We start from the raw sequence: 20,063 nt of genomic DNA on the forward strand, positions 1-20,063 counted from the left end.
TCAAGTCTATCCCAGTCTCTGTGAATGAATGTACATGTGTGTATATCACTGTGCTATGAGTATGGTAACATTCTTTATCTTCCTTTCAAAAGTGCCATTAGTATTGATTGTGAATTTACAATTGAAAAAGAATTTCAGTTCTGGAAGGAAAAAAATGACTCCTCTTGATTTTGGGTAAAATGAATACATCTTGAGAAAGTCTCTTTCTCTCTGGCCTCAGTTTTCTCATCTCTAATATAAGAGAGTTGGACTAGATTTATTTATTTGACAAACCAAACAAGACAGTAAGCTAATATCTTGGGACAAAATCATCAGTTAGACCTGGGTTACCCTCAGGAAATCAATTGAATAAAAAATCTAAACAAAATTATTTTAAGATCACTTTTCAACTCTGGGAGCCCATGTAAGCTATGAATCTTGTGGCTCATAGTTAACATGCAAATGTTATATGACTGAAAGTCCTTCCTTCTACCTAAGTCCTACTTCATTAAGACAGAGTCCCCATCCAACTATATGTTATTCTCCCTCTTCCTCACCATTCCCTACTTTAGCCTCTCCAACTCAGTAATAAAGTAAGAACGGATAGTGTCTGGGGAAATTAGAAAGAATAGAGAGAAAATAGCAGAAAGGCATCAGTTTGGATGGAAATTTCACCATTTCCTGGAATGATAGGAAATGTTAGGATAAGTATGTAATGAAGATAAACAGAAAGGAGAATAAAAGATGGAAATGTGAAGGAAAGAGATGAGTAATCTGCAGTCAATTATATCAAACATGGTATAAACTGATACAGCTATACAGGGGAAAGACCCAATTGGGGATAAGTGGAGCACTACCCTTCCCATCGCTCAGGAAGCAGAGAAGCAGCTAAGGGAGGAAATAGGTAGGAGAGCACACAGGAGCAGCACAAGGCATCCCCTCTTTGTTACAGTTATTGTGGTCCTATCTTGAAGATCAAATATATAACCCCATTCTCTTTACTTCCTTACCTGAGTATAAACTACGTTTCCACCATAGCTCAAGATGACTCTAACAGTCCAGACTAGAGGGCAAGTGACAACTCATCCTCTGCCTCCCTTATTAACTTTCCCCTGGGTCTCTGAGGATCCAAACTCAGCTGAAGAAATTCTAGTTATAATGTCACTTTAGTTAGTAAAACTCCCCAGGGGAGGACTAAAGAGTCTGGTCTTAGATCCAAATGTTATCTCCCCCTTTAATTTGCTTAGATGGCCTTTTCCTCCACCCACTACCACAGCTAAGAATTCTATGAAAGAAAAAGATTTCAGAACTCTTAGTGCCCTGGCCCCAGGTTTCCTGTGATATAATTCAGGAATCTACAGATGCAAAGTTTGAGTAAATGGCTTTGTTTCTGCAGCAAGTATTAAGCCAGAAGGTTATTGCTGGGCTCCTGTTTTACTGAGTACCAAATTAATTATTAATTATTAGTTATGGGATCATGTTTAAAAGGTGTTAAAATAAACATATTTATACCCATCCCCATATAGTCCGTCTTAATGTAACTCAATATAATTGATGTAATCAACTCACACTAGGGTCTCATCCATTTTGTTCATAACATCAAGGTGCCACCCCAAGCTCCAATCAAGACATAGCAGACTGCTATGTCCTTATTCTCTAGAAGACAGACAGAGCATCCCATTATTTCCACACCCCAGAACCTGGCCAAAATCTAGAGTATTTACCTGCCTTCCAAATTCCTAACACAGGACCACTGACAGCAAGCCCAGTCATTCCAGGTTATTCTCAGTGTGACAAAAGCAAAATTACCTTTAATCCAGTGGAGGCAATGTCTGTTGTGCAGATTTTGTGAAATGAAACTCAAACTAAGACAATTATTTTTCCAGAACATAGGGCACCAAAAAGAAAAAGGCTCTTTAGAGTGTGGATAGAGCCACAAGTATAATAAAGGAAAGAGACAGTGAAATAGAGAAAGGGGGAGAGGGGTAGGAAATTTATCTTGGTTAAAATCAAGTTTCACATAATGGCAGTTAGATTAGCATATACTGGTAAGATTATCTTTCTCTGCCTAAAAATACTCTAACCACCCCCCTCAATTCATAAAAATTAGAGAGAACTAAGCTGGACAACGTATACTTCTTCCTGCTTCCCATCTCAGAGCAGCTACAAGATTTCCTGAGGATTCTGTTGCTGGAGCTAAGCATAAAAGCTTATTTATATACACAACTTGCAGGTCTCCAGTTTCTATTCTTCCCTCCTTCTGCCTTCCCCTCCCCCACTTTGCACTAAGAAGCCAAATTTAGGCGTGCTTTACAGCTTGAGGACTAATCTGAAAGAGGAAGGAGAATCTGTATACATTGGCTAGCATATGTGCCCTGCCCTCTTTCTTCTTGAAAATCGCAGCAACCCATCTTTTCAAAAAAGTTTGCCTAAAGAACAGTCACCCTGTAAATGGATTGTGCTTTCAGGACCCGTCAGGGTATTCAGATTCACTGTGCAGCTAACCAAAAAGGTTAGCTCTCCAAGGGACGAGCAGATTGGATTTAATGAAGACTTGGCGCTTGCTTCTGAGAATAAATGCAAAGGGACCCCAAACTGTCAATCTTGAAGGTAGAAGGTAAGATTTGATATTTCAATGCTATGACTAAAACAGTATGTAGTAAAATTCCTGGGATTTTAACAAATTCCCAGAAGTTTAAGCATAACTAATCTGCCTTGCCTGCTTTAAATTAAGCTGCTACTATGAATTCTTTCTGCTTTATTTTTTGGCCAGATTTTTGATAACTAATCAGTCTGTCAACAAGTATTTCTCTGTCCTTCTGCTAGGAACTGAATGTGGCAAAATATAGAGGGGACACTACCCAAGCCTCCAGCACTTTTGCAATTAAGTTAGAAATAGATGACATAGTTTAGAATCCTATTTTAAGGGCTCAGTGGGGTTTCTCTAATCTGTAGTGGGGTTTCTCTAATCTAAAAATAGTGACTGATAAAAGTAAAACAAATACTGAAGAATGACCTGGTATATTTACAAAGTAGTTTCACATTCATTATCCCACTTGATCCTCTCAACATCCTGCATTTTAGACAGGGTGAGTGTTACTATCCCTGTTTTGCAAATAAGGAAATAGACTCAGAGGCATTAACAAATTTTCTAACAAACACCATACAACTACAAATTGACCAGCTCCAACTAGCCACTGAATAGAAAGCTCTCACAACTATAAATGAATATAAGGAAATTGCATGATCTATTTAGTAACTTATACATATTTGACATAGACCAGGTTTACACAGAGCCAACACTTTATACATTTCAATCAAAAATCTTGGCCAGGAGCATAATTTTATTTAGCAGCAAAGAAGCTGTTTTCAAGGGTAAACAAATAAAAGGAAAAAAAACTTACATCTAGTAGTTCTTCCCTGCAGTGCTCTGATTGTTTTGAAGGCTAGAAAGAGGCCATGACATTATATATTTATCAGCTAATTATTCTAAAATAAAATGTAAGTAAACTGGGACTTGGGACTGCAGTGTGTTTCAAATATATTAGTGAAATTTGCTTCTAGATAATTTTAAGTTTACGGTATCTATTACAATCATTCAAAAATATTTTCTATTGTTGTTTTATTATTAATTGCCCAATTAGAACCAAAGGTGGTCTCTGTTTACCTAGCAAATAAATGACCTCAGGTACCACATTTATATCTTTAATACACCCTTAATAAAAACTGCTCCCCATGTCCCCATAATATTTAAATGACTGCACTAGCTAATCAACTCCTGCAAATGGCATAAATCACCCTGGGAGTGAGTGAACCCAAACAGAATAGGTTAAAGAAAGTTTTCAGATTGAGTCTAGTCCAAATTCAGCATTTTGGTGTCTTCCTAGCCCAGAATCATCAATTTCATTTTTTACTACTTTTTCTCTCTTTCCCTTATCAAACTTTTGATGTGTTTAGGAAATACTTATCTGGGATAAAAGCAAGATTCTTCCATGATGCAGAAAATTATAAATTTGCCTTTGCAGGATCACTGGCTGATAATAAGGGATTAATAGGTTGACACTGATCCTTAAGAAACATATCTAATCTTGTGGATTTGATGCCATGAAAACTAAGTATCATAATCTCTTAAATAAGATAGCTCTGCATGGACCTCTACTTTGATCCATTTTGTTATTTCTTATGTTCTTATTAAAATATCTCAAATCTACTGTAATCCAGTTAAACAAGTGTCAGTTAAGCTCAATACATTATGTGGCACAAAGGCAAGATGTAGTTCCTACCCTTGGGGAATTTACAATGTTGGTGGGCACACAAGACCTACAGAACATAAAAATATGAGACAGTAAACCAATGTTATGCGGTTTTGGGGGTGTTGTTTGTTTTATTTTATTTTAAAGATTTTATTTATTTATTTGACAGAGAGAGAGACAGCGAGAGAGGGAACACAAGCAGGGGGAGTGGGAGAGGGAGAAGCAGGCTTCCCATGGAGCAGGGAGCCCGATGCGGGGCTCGATCCCAGGACCCTGGGATCACGACCTGAGCTGAAGGCAGACGCTTAACGAATGAGCCGCCCAGGCACCCCTGTTTGTTTTATTTTAAAGATTTTTATTTATTTGTCAGAGAGAGAGAGAGCATGCACAAGCAGGGGGGAGAGGCAGAGGCAGAGGGAGAAGCAGGCTCCCTGCCGAGCAAGGAGTCTGAGGTGGGGCTTGATCCCAGGACTCTGGGATCATAACCTGAGCGGAAGGCAGATGCTTAACTGACTAAGCCACAAAGGCATCCCACAATGTTATGTTTTTAGTGGTAAAGGAGTTTATGGAAGAAAGAGAGCAGTAGGCTAGGCTGAATGGAGAAAGCTTCATAGAGGAAGTAAAATGAGATAGGCCTAAAAGAATAGTAGTAAAATTCCTGGGATTTTAACAAATTCCCAGGAGTTTAGGGATAACTAATCTGCCTTGCCTGCTTTAAATTAAGCTGCTACTATGAATTCTTTCTGGTTTATTTATTGGCCAGATATTTGATATGAGACCATGCTAAGCAAATTTTCTGTGCACATAGTAAGGGGTCAATATATGTTGTTTGAATTCAATTCTAGTCACAGAAATGATGTCAGAAATATATTGTATCAAGAATGAATTTGACACTTGCAGTGATTTTGACACTTACAGGGTACACCAAAAAGCCTAATCTGGCTAGGGTGAAGGGATTGATTTGAGGAGTAACAGAAAATAAATTTGGATAGAAATGTAAGACCAGATTATTAGACATTGAATTCCAGGCACTTTTTAAATGTTTTTTTTTAAGATTTTATTTATTTATTTGAGAGGGAGAGAATGAGAGATAGAGAGTACGAGAGGGAAGAGGGTCAGAGGGAGAAGCAGACTGCCCGCTGAGCAGGGAGCCCGATGCGGGACTCGATCCTGGGACTCCGGGATCATGACCTGAGCCAAAGGCAGTCGTTTAACCGACTGAGCCACCCAGGCGCCCCAGGCACTTTTTAATAGGAAATCATATCAGCAAAGTTTAAATAAATGAGAATATGATGGGAAAATGTTTTTAGTAGATGAATCTGGCAGAGTTTCATAGGCCTGACTACATTTGAAAAAACTGGAGCTGGAAAAGCTCACTTAAAGAGTAGAAATTAATGCAGCTATAAGGCTAGGTTGGTGGCAATGGAAATGGAATGGAGAAAAACTCAAGGAGACATTTAAGAGGAATAATAGATGGAAGGTGGTGAGTGATTAGATATAGGCAGCACAGGAAAGTCAAAGCTATCACTGAAATTTTGAACCCATGGGATCTGGGCAGTGGTGCTACTACTATTCATAGAATTAGGTAACTTGGGGATGGAAGTGGGGAGTGTAGGACATGATGAGTTCTGTTTCTGATCTATTAAGTTTAAGAAGATGGCAAAAATTCCAAGAAATAATGTCTTATGATGGTTGGAAACAATGGCCCTGAATATGAGTGATGAGTAAATGGTAGAGGCCAAAGTTAAATCTGGGGAGTGTGACAGCCAAGGCCATAAGATTGGCTCATCTTAGAGAAAGCAAATCTGAGATGACCAAAGACTGAAATTTGTGCAGTTCATACAGTTTTGGTCAAGAGAAAGAAGAGAGTCTTGAGAAATAAGAGCCACAAAAATATAATTCTTCTCAAAATATACCGAGTCTTGAGAGAAGATATAAGGTTATTTATTCTTTTAAACTCCCTCTTCCCAACAATAACTAGCATAGTGCCTTATACGTACCATGATCACCCAATAAATATTAAGTTATTCTAATATAAATAAGCATGGAGATATTTTACTTCAAATTATCTTTCAAATTGGACTCTGTCATAAACTCTGCAACATAACAGTGGCATCTTTAAACTACTTTGCTGCATGGATTTCAATGGGAAGGAAATTGGGCCTGGATAACTGGGAGTTCATCTTAGATTTGCCTTTTAATCAGCTGTGTGTTCTTTAGCAAGTTATTGAACATCAGTATTTCTTGGTTTCCTCATGTATCCAATGCAATAATGAGATTATAGAGATATTTTTCAGATCTGTTAAAATGATAAATATGAAAGCAATTTGAAAATACAAACCACCATCTAAAAGGATATTGTTTAAATTCCATTCTAGGAGAATAAGACACATAACAAAATTGATTGCATGTGGAGGGAGCAGGGCCAGTTACTTTCTGCTCCCAGTTCTACGCCTCTAAACAGGGACCTCATTCTAAGTAAGCATCAGCAATCTCATCCTACTTTTAGGATGTCAGTAGGAGCCAACTCTCTGGTTACCACTAATTCTACCATACCTGTGCAAGTCTCAATGTTAATGCCAATTTGTTGATTTGCATTGAGGAAATACAACTGCTAAGAAGTTTAATGTACTCAAAGCAGGTGGTGGTACATCCTCATCCTTACAGAAAAGGCAATGAAGTAAGCCTGTTAACCTGATTTGATAAATCCAGACATCTTTGGTCCATTAATTCATGTTACAATACTGGTGCTAATTATAATTACTTTTGCTTTCAACTTATAACTCTTCGTAGGTTGGTAGAAAAGACCGCTGTTTAAACAAGTTGTGCACTACAAAACTCATCTATCCTGCTTCTTCATTCCATCCCATTCTACTCCCTCCCATCATAATTCCTCTTTTCTTTATGCCCCACCAGTTTTTCTTCCGTATTTAGGAGAGAAAATAGAAAGAAAAATATTTAAATATTTGGGAGAAGTTAGTTAGAGAGGGGCCCTGGCAGAAATAGGGGGAGAGAGAAAAAACAGAAAAGTAAACATAGACCCTTGAGCACTTAAACTACCTAGGGAGACAAGATTCCTACACATTACAAGCTACAAGATAGTAGAGTACTGACTGCCATATTATTGGTACAGGCAATAAACATAATACAAATTGAAAGAAGAGAGATATAAGTGTAGAGTGGGGTTCTCAAAGTAGGTGTCAAGAAGTGGAAATTGAGCTGAGCCTAGTATGAGTAGGAAAGAGAGTCATACTTCTGAAACAAATAACGCAACATATTTTAAGAAAAAAGAAAAAGAAGAAGATAGCAGGAGAGGAAGAATGAAGGGGAGTAAGTCAGAGGGGGAGACGAACCAGGAGAGATGATGGACTCTGAAAAACAAACTGAGGTTTCTAGAGGGGAGGAGGGTAGGGGGATGGGTTAGCCTGGTGATGGGTATTAAAGAGGGCACATTCTGCATGGAGCACTGGGTGTTATGAACAAACAATGAATCATGGAACACTACACCAAAACAAATGATGTAATATATGGTGATTAACATAACAATAAAAAATTTAAAAAAATTTACATTTATATAGTGCCTTACAGTTTATGAAACACTTGTATTCGCTGATTCTCCTATTTATTATGCATCCATTCAACAAACACTTGCTGTATCAGGAGATTAACAAAATATTGTCCCAGTTTATTAACTTGATGGGGGGAATTTCTTCACAATGTGTATGCATGTGTATGTGTGTGTGTATATACACACACACACATATATATATATATATTTATCAAGTCACCACATTGTACACTTTAAATATCTTATGATTTTATTTCTCAATTATACCTCAATAAAGCTGGGGAAAAATTGCCTCACCTCCTTGAGCTTACCTTTATAGGATAAACAGCACAACTAACTTTTTCCATTTGACAATAATAGGATACATGGAGAATAGCAAAAATGGCACTGGGGAGTTGGCCAAATAAAAGTAGGGCCCCACTGAGCTGTACTTTCACAAAAATTAAGCTTCCTGCATCTTGCCACTGCTCAGCAGAAGTATCTGCCTCACAAGACTGAGCCCCAAGTCCCAACCTCCCCCACTTCCTCTTCTGCTTTGGCCCTGCCCTCATCACCCCATTCTTGTTGGCAGTCCTCCAACACATGCAGACCATCCGGTGCATGCTAGCATTTACTAGAAAGGTAAAGGAAGTCTTGGGGGAGGCATTAACTTAATACAATCATAAAACTACATCCAAATACTGATTTAATCTTTCAGTCTCTCCTGTCGGCTGAATTTAAAAACACTCATCCTCAGTTTCACCCAAACCTCATGGTCAGACACATCCTTGGGTCTTTGAGTTCTCATCAGTCTCTGACCTAGACCACTTTTGAACTCTCCTTCAGCCCCAACAAACTATGTTTCCTTTTTTTAAATTTAAATGCAATTATCCAATGTATAGTACATCATTAGTTTTTTATATAATGTTTTGCTTTTTTTTTTTTAAGCTCTTTGCCTTCTGTCCCTTCCTAAAGGTGTGGATTCATCTGCCCCACCCCCTTTACTTTCTTCTCCAGTGATTTGTAGTGTTCATCCACAGGTCATAGTCCCCTGTACTCTTTTTGATTTTTCAGGTTTCTTTTTAATAGACTTTACCCTGCTAGTGGAGTCCATATTTCACTTCTACTTTATGCCATTATCTAGATTCCTGCACAATAGCACCTGTGCTTCCATACCAAAAACTTGCTTCTCCCTCCACCTCCCCAGACACACACCTTGCAGAATTAAGGCACTGTATTACTCAAAAGCACCCAATACCACACAGTTATTTTTCAAAATTTGCTGAATTACGAGGGGAAGAGAGCAAAACTGAATGAAGCAGACTCGTTGTCATTAATAGGGCCACTGTCTAAATGGATATGACAGACATGTAAATCAAAAAGCGTGATTACAGCACTGCAATAAATAAGATAATAGAACCACAAATGAGGGAACATTTGTAAAGAATAACAACTTCAACTTGAGTCTTGAAGTATAAGTAGAAATTTACCAAGCTCACCTCTTTGACTATGTAAGGGTGAAAGAAGATACATAGTTTATCTGCAGGTAGACAAAACATGATGAGATAAGGACCCTGATCTAAATTGGTGGGAGAAGGCCAGGAGATATTGAAAAATAAGAATCAACAGAATTTTGGGTTCACACATGAGGAATGAAGTCAGGGAAGATCAAATATGACTACCTTGATCATATTTGCCGAAGTAACTGGAAGACGTTCAATGTCAATGAAAAAACAAAACAAAACAGAAGAGTCAGTTGCGACAGTTGATTTGGGAGGGAAGGTAATATATTTGTCTTTAAGCATGTTGAAATTGAGGAAAAAGCATACGATCCAAGAAGAGCAATCTTATAAGCAGTTGAAAATGAGACTAAATTTCAAGTGAGCAGTTTGTGGCTGAGACAGAGATTTGAGTCATCCACATGAAAGTGGTCTTTTTGAACCATGGGAGTTGGTAATTATTCAAGGGAAAGAGAGAAGCAAAGAGCTAAACACCAAAACACCGAACATTTGCATTTCATAGACCTTGGATTCACTAAAAACCTCAATTGGCTATCTGAAAACCTGTCATTGATGAAGGGAGGCCAAAAAGAAGAGTAGCAGTGTGGTAGTAGAACTGGACTGAAGGTTGTAATGCCTGGATTCTAGTTCCAGCCCTGTCATTAGCCATACAATCTTGAGTAAGTCATTGCCACTCCACTCCCATTCCCAGGTTTCCTTTTTTTCACATGTAAAAGTCCATTGGAACAAGATTTCCAAGATCACTTCTGACTCAAGCTGGCACTTCTTGGGATAATAAAAAGGTGCATTCTACTAATATGGCTCAATAATATAATTATCTTTTAAAAGAATGGTAACATATCATGGCCTTTTTCAAAGGTCTATTCTTAGATATAAAACAAACTCACTTTAATTAAAACCTTTGCTTATAAACACATTTTCTGAGTAAGTAAAGCCTAACAAATCCAATACGAGTGAAACACTGTACCCTGGAAACAGAAAGGTGGTTGACAATGGTCATGTCATATAACCTATTGTCACTCCCACCACAACATCAAACATGCAACCTTAAACTAAGGAAAAGTTTCTAAATTTAGAGACTTCCAAATAAGGCATTTAAGTTATACATAAAAGTTTAATAAGTTATTGATTATGTTTCTTATCTTTAATAATGGAATATCATGTTTAACTTGTAATCAAAATGGAAAGAAAGTTGTTATATCATGTATTACTGTACCAGGACTCAGAGTTTCCAGTCTATATTTTGTTCACATTAAAATGGAAGCAAAGAGGCAAACCAAGCTAAAAATAAAATGTTCTACAGAGATGAAAAAAAAACAAGAATAGCATAGAATCTCACTAGACATTCATTATGTTCCTGCTGTGTATGCAAAGTACTATGCTAACCACTCTAGAAAAAAACTTGGAAAGTATAAAAGGAAGTAAAATGGGAAAAAGAAAACACAAAGATGTAATCCCTGTTTTCAAGGAACTTGCAATCTATTTGAATTTACTGGCCTCACTTTCAGCTGATCCACAGTAAATCATAACTCTGTTGCCAGACTTGTTATCACTTTAGTTGGATGAGAAACAAGCTGTTTAAATTTAGCTCTCATACAAAGTTGTATTTATTAATTTTCTTGCTTTGGTAAAATGTTCTGAAAAAAATCCCTGTTCCTGTTTCAAAAGGAAACAGGAAAAACAAGAAGTAATATAATAAAAGAACTATACATCTAAGGTGACTCAATAAAACAATTTTGAAATGAGTTAGTCTGATTCAACACATTTATTGAGCAACAAGTGTAATGTTCCTTGCTAAGCACTAGAGAAACTATTCATATTAATTAGATCTGGTCTTTGTCCTCAAAAAAGTCCATAATTTAGTAGTAGAGATTATGTAAATATACAAATTACTATAAGAAAAAGTTTAAAAAGGTAAAAATACAAAATTGAATTCTGCAGTTGAACCATTGGCCACTATGGTCAAGTGCTCTCCAAGGTTCCAACATCTTGAGAATATCCTGTACTTTCTCCCTCCTAATTCTTCCTTCCACATCTAACCTTTCTTCTAACTTCTCCTCACTGTGCCCTCTAGAACCTTCTTTTTCATTATGAGTTCCCCTATATCCTAAATCTCTTCAAATAATTCTCCCACCACCTCATTGCCTTATGTGAAACCTGATCCTCCCCATCAAAAGTAAGCTGCTTTTTTTCTACATTCTATCTACTGTGAAACCTAGAGAGTCTGTTGGATGTCTCCTGGCTCCCTGGTGCCACATTAAACCATTACTCTTCTACCATAACACAAAAGCCATTCACCTATGCCACCCTTTAATCTTCCTTATTAATATCACCACCTATTGATCTCCTGGTTATTTTTCCCTAGCTCACTGAATAATTTAGCATTTGGCTTGTGGTCTCCCTCTCTACCCCAAATCCTTCTATCACCTTTATAACTTCATCTTCCATGTAAACAACCAACCCAGTAAACTGACTTGAAATTTCTTGACTTCCTTATCTATAGCATCCATTCACATTCCATGGCCACACTTGGAGCCTCATTTACTATCACACAACTGAAATCTTAAATTCCAGTGTATCACACTCTGACCACAGACTCCTAGACTTTCAGTTCTCTCACACTCTTATTGCCACTACACCACTTCTTAAATTTCAGTAAATCTTCCAGTCCCTTTGTCACCCCCTTTTCTCCCAATCTGTTAAAACTTCTTCATAGTTTCACTGTTAATCACTCTTTTAGTAGCATCATCATTCAACTTCCTTACCCTATTGTCCTTCCATAAATTTTCTCTATTACTCTCAATCTTATATCAATGTAAGCATTTATATATTTTTTTCTCTCCTAAATCCAGGCTGTTGATAAATCCCAGGCTGGAATAAATCACACAATTGTGCAGACTAGGGCCATTAAAAACCCACACTCTCCAATTTCTCTTGGGCCTTCAGTCTCTTCTTGGTCATATTTCTCTCCCATTTCCCAGAGCTACCATTCAAACCTTCACCAACTTTCAGAAGACCTGAACCCAAGTGAAGCCCTCTTTTTCTCAACATTATTTTTTTTATTTTACCAAGAAAATTAAACCTCTCAGGATGACCAACCTCTATCTTTTCTGCTCCACTTCCTCTTTCCTTTATACGTCAGTATTTTTTATCACTCTGCACCCTCTAATAGCTCCTTATTCCCTAGAAGATAAACTCGAATTCTCTAGAACAGTATACAAGATTTTAATGATCTAGTTCCTGCATTTCTTTCCAACTTGTTTTCTCACTTTTAAACCCATAGTCCAATAACATACAGATACATACACCCAAACATGCACACCTGCACACACCTTTAGCTTATATTTCATCCCTATCACACTGTTACTTTTCCCTACACATGTCAGGCTATTTCTTATCTCTAAACCTTTGCTTATTCCACTTTCTTCCCCTGCCTAAAATGCTATTCCTACCTGCCATACTCTTCTATATTTTATGAAGCCTTTACTAACATACATGCACCACTTATATTCCCATTCTGTGTCCTTTATATACTTCTATTACTGCAGCTGTAATGATGCCGTGAATTAATTTGTTAACACATCTGTGTCTCCCTCTGGTGGAGTGTAAACCTTAAATTGGCAGAGCTTGTATCTTATTTTCCAAAGGTTTAGCACAGAATTGATATATAGTAAGCAGCTAATACATCCCTTTTAATATGACTAACATATCACTGTAGTACAGAGGATCAGGAAAATTTTTTAAGGGAGAGATGATGTAAGAGATCATCTTAAAGATGGTTAGAATTACAGATGATAGCAATGAGGAAAAATAGCATATCAGATGAAAAAATGTCCTGAGCAAAGGAAAAGAGACCAAATAAGGGATGAAGCTAGTCATAAGTTCACATTTATATAATATACATATAATAAACAATGGAGAATGATGCTATAAGGTTAAGATAGAAAATTATTGTGGTCTTAAATGATGCATCAGGCTTAACTTAATAAGTCACTGAAGATCTTTGAAAGGGAAATGATATGACTAGAACTGTGCTTTAAGATGCATAATCTGGCATAAGTGATAACGACAGACTGAACAGAAGAGACACAAGAAAATTAAAAAGAAAGTTGTAACTTCTAATACTCACTAAAAACTAGTCCTATAATTATAACCAAAAAGGGGACCAAAAAGTGGATCAATCCTTGGCTTTTGTGCAGTTTTTTGTTCAACGGTCATTATTTGTACCAGTATATGAGTTTGTCTTATATCAGAGTTTAGTGATAGATCTTGTGTTATCTGAAACTCAACAGTGTTGTATACTGAAAATAACAATGGACTGTGAGTCAGGCATCCTGACTTTGCCACTGATTCTGTGTGTTACTTTTAGCAGTCATTTTATCTTTCTGGGTCATTAAGGTACTGGGGTTGGATTAGATGCTTTCTAAGTGCATTCCACCTCTAACATTCTATAAAACTAGCTTATTCAATTACAAATAGAGATTTTAATGCCATTTCTGGAAACTTCAGTCAAGGAGTAGCTCTGTTTAAAAATTGTTTTCGGTATCATGACACGTACTTCCTTTTTATTGACTTGATTATAGTGATCTGGTTTCACCTAACACTTGTGTGGGAACATAGATATTGTCCCTTCTCATATGACTTATTCTGTGATCATGTCTGGTCTCAAATCTTCATGAAAACCTGAAAACTAGGACACTGCTAAGTTACTTTTTGTCTTGTCATTTCATATTGTAAAGAGTGCCCAGGTATCACTGGTAGAATTTTTCAAATAATTGAATACACCTTAGAGAAGCAAATTTGATATTATGCAAACAGATTTACAGTAACAGAAGAGACTTTTTAAAAAAAGATTTTATTTATTTATGTGACTGAGAGAGACACAGCAAGAGAGGGAACACAAGCAGGAGGAGTGGGAGAGGGAGAAGCAGGCTCCCCACTGAGCAGGGAGCCCAATGTGGGGCTCGATCCCAGGACCCTGGGATCATGATCGGAGCCAAAGGCAGATGCTTAACAACTGAGCCACCCAGGCACCCCCAGAAGAGACTTTAAGAAGCAATTTAGTATAGACTACTGGGAAGAAATGTATATTTGCTCCTATAGGTAATCAGGAAATTCTGAGGAAGGAGAATGTATGATCAAGATGGTATTAGTGAGAGCTACTTCCTCACTGCTCATTTATGAACAAATTAAAGCTTTCTTTCCACATGTATACCTAGGCCATTCTTCCTTCCTTCTTTCCTTCCTTCCTTCCTTCCTTCCTTCCTTCCTTCCTTCCTTCCCTTCTTTCTTTTTAGCCCTGATTTCAACAAAACAATACATTTCATGGCTCATATTTAAGAAGCTACACAAACTTAGGGGCAGGAGTTAAGATGGTTGAGGAGTAGGACCCTAGTCTTGCCTCATCCCTCAAACAAACTGGATAAATATCAGATCATTCTGAACACCCAAGAAATCAATCTGAGGACTGACAAAGCAAACTGCAAAACTAGAAGGAGAGAAGAGGCCATGTTGTGGAAGGTGGGAGGTGTAGAGACGTGATTTGGGGAAGAAATGGATCACAGGTACTGTAGAGGGGAAAGCGCCCTGGTCACAGAGAGAGGGGAAAGAGAGAGAAAGAGAGAGAGAAAGAAGCATAAAGGGGATAACACAAGGAAAACACTTCCCCAAAGCCATTAGCTGGGAATACAAGAGGGGCTGAATTTCATGAGTTTTTACAACCAGTGAGGTTCAAAGACTGGAGTTTAAGAGGTCCATAGCATGGCTAGTGTGGAGCCCTGAGGGCACAGCACTGCTCCTGTGGAGAAGGAGGGCAGATAGCCCATAGCAGATGACGTGATCTGAGAATCCCCTGGAACACATTGAGAGAGACAGTTCCCCCTTCTTGCAGTGCATCTGGGAGATGTGGCATTGCCTCTGTGAGGACAAGAGAGCCAGCAGGAGCCATTACCCTCCTCTACCTCTTAGCATGCATGCTACTGAGGGCAGTTAACCTGGACACTGGCTCTTTGTTGTGCTTTATTCCAAAATCCAGGCCCCTGCGCTTTAGTGTTACTGCCCTTCTGGGACAAACGTGCATCACTCCCTGCATGGTGACTCCCTCCCCCAGAGGACCAGTATGGGTCCCCGTGATGTTAAGTCCCTAAAGCTTGGGGTTTTAAAACTCAGCCTGCCTGCCTGGGATAAGACACATGTGCAGGCAGACAGCCCAGACACAGACAGGGTGAAGGCATGAATCTGAGGGATGCCTGGACACATGAGGGAAGACTGTACACTCACCTGGGAGGGCTTCCTGGACATTGGCAGGCATGAACACCCCTCTCCAGAATGAAGGTGGGGCTCACCATTTCTCTCTTCTGCCCCTCAGCATAAACTAACTTCAGTAAACAGCACAGTACCAACAGTAGCGACCAAAACCACTTGCATCAAGCCCTAGTTCCCTGCACTTTGCAGGTACTACTTTTCTGGGCAAGTGTGCCTGTGAACCAGAGCAGTGGGCCACTCCACCAGAAGACCACCACAACCTCCCCAAATGCAGCATGTCTGCTGACCATAGAGTTCTGCAAAGCTTCAGCTCTAGTGGAAATAAAATCAGGTATCCTTTAACAAGCAGAGCAGAGCACACCTACTTAAAACTCACCCCATTCTGGCCAAGGTCCAAACACTCACCACTCCAGGCAGGGAGAAACTCTTCAGAGGACTGACCTGAGTGAAAGAGCAGCTAAAACACAGCAACAGAGTGCACACAGACTACACTAGAGATATTTCCTGAAGTGCCAGGCCTGGGATAGTATATGACCTCTTCTTTTCAAAGCCATTACTCTCAGGAGGAGGAAACATAACAGGTTTTCCTAACACAAAGAGGAAGACAGAGACCTAGACAAATTGCCAAGATGGAGGAATTCATCCCAAAAGAAAGAACACAAACAGGTCATGGCAAGGGATCAAATCAAAACAGATATAAGTAATATGCCTGATCCTGAATGTAAAGTGACAATCTTAAGGATACTAGTTGGGCTTGAGAAAAGCATAGAAAACACCAGGGAGTCCCTTACCACAGAGATGAAAGATCTAAAATCTAGTCAGGCTGAAATAAAAAGTCCTGTAACTGAGATGCAAAACTGGATGTAATGAACACAAGGACGGAAGAAGCAGAGGAATGAAAGAGTGATATAGAAGGTAAAATTATGGAAAATAATGAAGCTGAAAAGAAGAGGAAAAGAAAAATGTTGGATCATTAATGTAGACTTAGGTAACTCAGTGACTCCACCAAACACAATAACATTCATATCATAGGAGTCCAACAAGAAGAAGACAGGGAAAAGGGGGGCAGAAGTTTTATTTGAGGAAATTATAGTTGCAAACTTCCCTAATACAGACATCCAACTCCAGGAGGCACAGAGAACTCCCCTCAAAATCAACAAAAGCAGGCCAAACCAAGATATATTGCAGTTAAATTTGCAAAATATAGAGATAAAGAAAAAAGTCCTAACAACAGCAAGACAAAAGTAGTCCCTAACTTACAAGAGAAAACAAATAAAGTTAACAGCAGATCTCTCAACAGAAACTGGCTACACCAGAAGAGAAGGGCATGATATAGTCAATGTGCTGAATGGGAAAAATATGCAGCCAAGAATATTCAGCAAAGCTGTCAAGCAGAATACAAGGAAGATAGTTTCCCAGACAAAAAAACAAACAACAACAACAAAAAACACTAAAGGAGTTCAAGACCACTAAAAGAAAGACCAAAAGCAAAGAAGACTCTAAAGGAAAAGAGAAAATCTCCAGAAACAACAACAAAGCAAGTAATAAAAGGGCACTAAATTCATATCTATCAGTAATCACTCTGAATGAAAATGGACTAAATGCTCGAATCAGAAGACAGAGTGTCAAAATGGATTTAAAAAAAAAAAACAAAAAAACAAGACCCATCTATATCCTGCCTACAAGAGACTCATTTTAGACCTAAAGACACTTGCAGATTGAAAGTAAGGGGATGGAAAAACATTTATCTTGCAAATGGACATCAAAAGAAAGCCAGAGTAGCAATACTTATCTGACAAAATACGTTTTAACCAAAGACTATAACAAGAGATGAAGAGGGCAATATAACAAAATAAAGGGGCCTATTGTAAATTGTAAATTGTAAATATTTATGCCCTCAACTTGGGAGAGCCCAATATGTAAAACAACTAATACAAATATAAGGGAACTCATTGATAATAATATAATAAGAGTAGGGGACTTGAACACTCCACTTATAGCAATACAGATTATCTAGCAGAAAATCAACAAGGAAACAATGGCTTTGAGTGACACACTGGATCAGATGGACTTAAGAGTTATACTCAAAACATTTCATCCCAAAGTAGCAGAATACATTCTTTTTAAGTGCACACGGGACATTCTTCAGAAGAGACCCCATACTGGGTCACAAATCAAGCTTCAACAAGTAAAAAAGATTGAGATTATACAATGCATATTTTCCAACCACAGTGCTATGGAACTTGAAGTCAACCACAAGAAAAAATTTGGAAAGACCACAGATACATGGAGACTAAGGAACATCCTACTAAAGAATGAATGGATCAACTAGAATATTAAAGAACAAATAAAATACATGGAAAAAATGAAAATGAAACATGAGGGTACAAACCCTTGGGATGCAAGAAAAACAGTCCTAACAGGGAAATATATACCTATACAGACCTACCTCAAGAAGCAAGAAAAATCTCAAATACACAACCTAACCGTACACCTAGAAGAGCTGGAAAAGGAATAAAAATTATAAGAAAAATTAAAAAGAAGCCTAAAACCAGCAGAAGAAGGGGAATAACAAAGATTAGAGCAGAAATAAAGTATATAGAAACAAGAAACCCAGTAGAACACAACAATGAAACCAGGACCTGGTGGTTCTTCTTAAGGATTAATAAAATTGATAAACCCCTAGCCAGGCTTATCAAAAAGAAAAGAGAAAGGACACAAATAAATAAAAATCACAAGAGGAGCGATCACAACCAACATGAAGGAAATACAATTATAAGAGAATATTATGAAAAACTATATGCCAACAAAATGGGCAATGAGGAAGAAATGAATAAATTCCTAGAAACATATTAACTACCAAAACTGAAACACGAAGTAATAGAAAACTTGAACATACTGATAACCAACAAAGAAATTGAATCAGTAATCAAAAATCTTCCAAAAAACAGAAGTCCAGAGTCAGATGGTTTCCCAGGGCAATTCTACCAAGCATTTAAGGAAGGGTTAGTACCTATTCTTCTCAAACTGGTCCAAAACATAGAAATAGAAGGAAAACTTCCAATTGCCTTCTATGAGGCCAGCATTACCCTGATTCCAAAACCAAAGACCCCACTAAAAAGGAGAATTACAGGCCAGTATTCCTGATGAACATGGATGCAAAAATTCTCAACAAAATACTAGCAAATTGAATCCAACAGTCATTAAAAGAATTATTCACCACAATCAAGTGGGATTTATTCCTGGGCTGCAAGCATGGTTCAATATCCGCAAATCAGTCAACGTGATACACCATATTAATAAAAGAAAGGATAAGAAACATATGATTCTCTCAATAGATGCAGAAAAAAAGAATTAGGCAAAGTACAGCATTCATTCTTGATAAAATCCCTCAATAAAGTAAGGATAGAGGGAACATATGTCAACATCATAAAGACCACATATGAAAGACCCACAGCTAATATCATCCTTAATGGGGAAAAACTGAGAGCTTTTACTGTATGATAAGGAATAAGACAGGGATGTCCACTCTCACCTTTATTAGTTAACATAGTGCTGGAAGTCCTAGCTGGAGCAATCAGACAACAAAAAAGAAATAAAAGGCATCCAAATTGGCAAGGAAGAAGTCAAACTTTCACTATTTGCAGATGACATGATACTTTATGTAGAAAACCTGAAAGACTCCACCAAAAAAAAAAATTGTTAGAACTGATACACAAATTCAGCAAAGTCATAGGATACAAAATCAACATACAGAAAACTGTTGCATTTCTACATAGCAATAATGAAGCAGCAGAAAGAGAAATCAAGGAATCGATCCCATTTACAATTGCAACAAAAACCATGAGATATCTAGGAATAAATCTAATCAAAGAGGTAAAAGACCTGTAGCTGAAAACTGTAGAACACTATGAAACAAGTTCCATTGTTTATCTTCAATTTCTTTCATAACACAAAGAAATGGAAAAACATTCCATGCTCATGGATTGGAAGAACAAATATTGTTTAAATGTCTATATGATTCAAAGCAATCTACACATTTAATGCAATCTCTATCAAAGTACCACCATCATTTTTCACAGAGCTGGAACAATCCTAAAATTTGTATGGAACCACAAAAGACCCCGAATAGCCAAAGCAATCTTGAAAAAGAAAAGCAAAGCTGGAGGTATGACAATTCTGGACTTCACATTATATTACAAAGCTGCAGTCATCAAGACAGTATGGTACTGGCACAAAAACAGACACATAGATCAATCGAACAGAATAAAGAACCCAGAAATGGACCCTCAACTCTACAGTAAAGTCACCTTTGACAAAGCAGGAAAGAATATCCAGTGGAAAAAAAGACTGTCTCCTCAAAAAATGGTGTTGGGAAAAATGGACAGCAACATGCAAAAGAATGAAACTGGACCACTTTCCTATACTATACACACAAATAAATTCAAAATGGATGAAAGACCTAAATGTGAGATAGGACACTATCAAAATCCTAGAGGA

At 37.8% G+C, this 20,063-nt stretch overlaps 1 protein-coding gene across 1 annotated transcript in view; it reads left to right on the forward strand.

Moving 5' to 3' along the window:
• Positions 1-2,330: 2,330 nt before the first annotated feature.
• The window catches only part of CYSLTR1 (cysteinyl leukotriene receptor 1), a 37,624-nt gene continuing 19,891 nt past the window's right edge, over positions 2,331-20,063 (forward strand). Inside the window, exon 1 of the mRNA XM_028101381.1 lies at positions 2,331-2,596. The gene's annotated coding sequence lies outside the window, so the exon portion shown is untranslated. The remainder of the gene's footprint in view (positions 2,597-20,063) is intronic.

The sequence above is a fragment of the Eumetopias jubatus genome, unplaced genomic scaffold, assembly GCF_037043125.1.
Source record: "Eumetopias jubatus isolate StellerSeaLion01/CBP00866 unplaced genomic scaffold, mEumJub1_p1.0 scaffold_11, whole genome shotgun sequence".
Classification (NCBI taxonomy): Eukaryota; Metazoa; Chordata; class Mammalia; order Carnivora; family Otariidae; genus Eumetopias; species Eumetopias jubatus.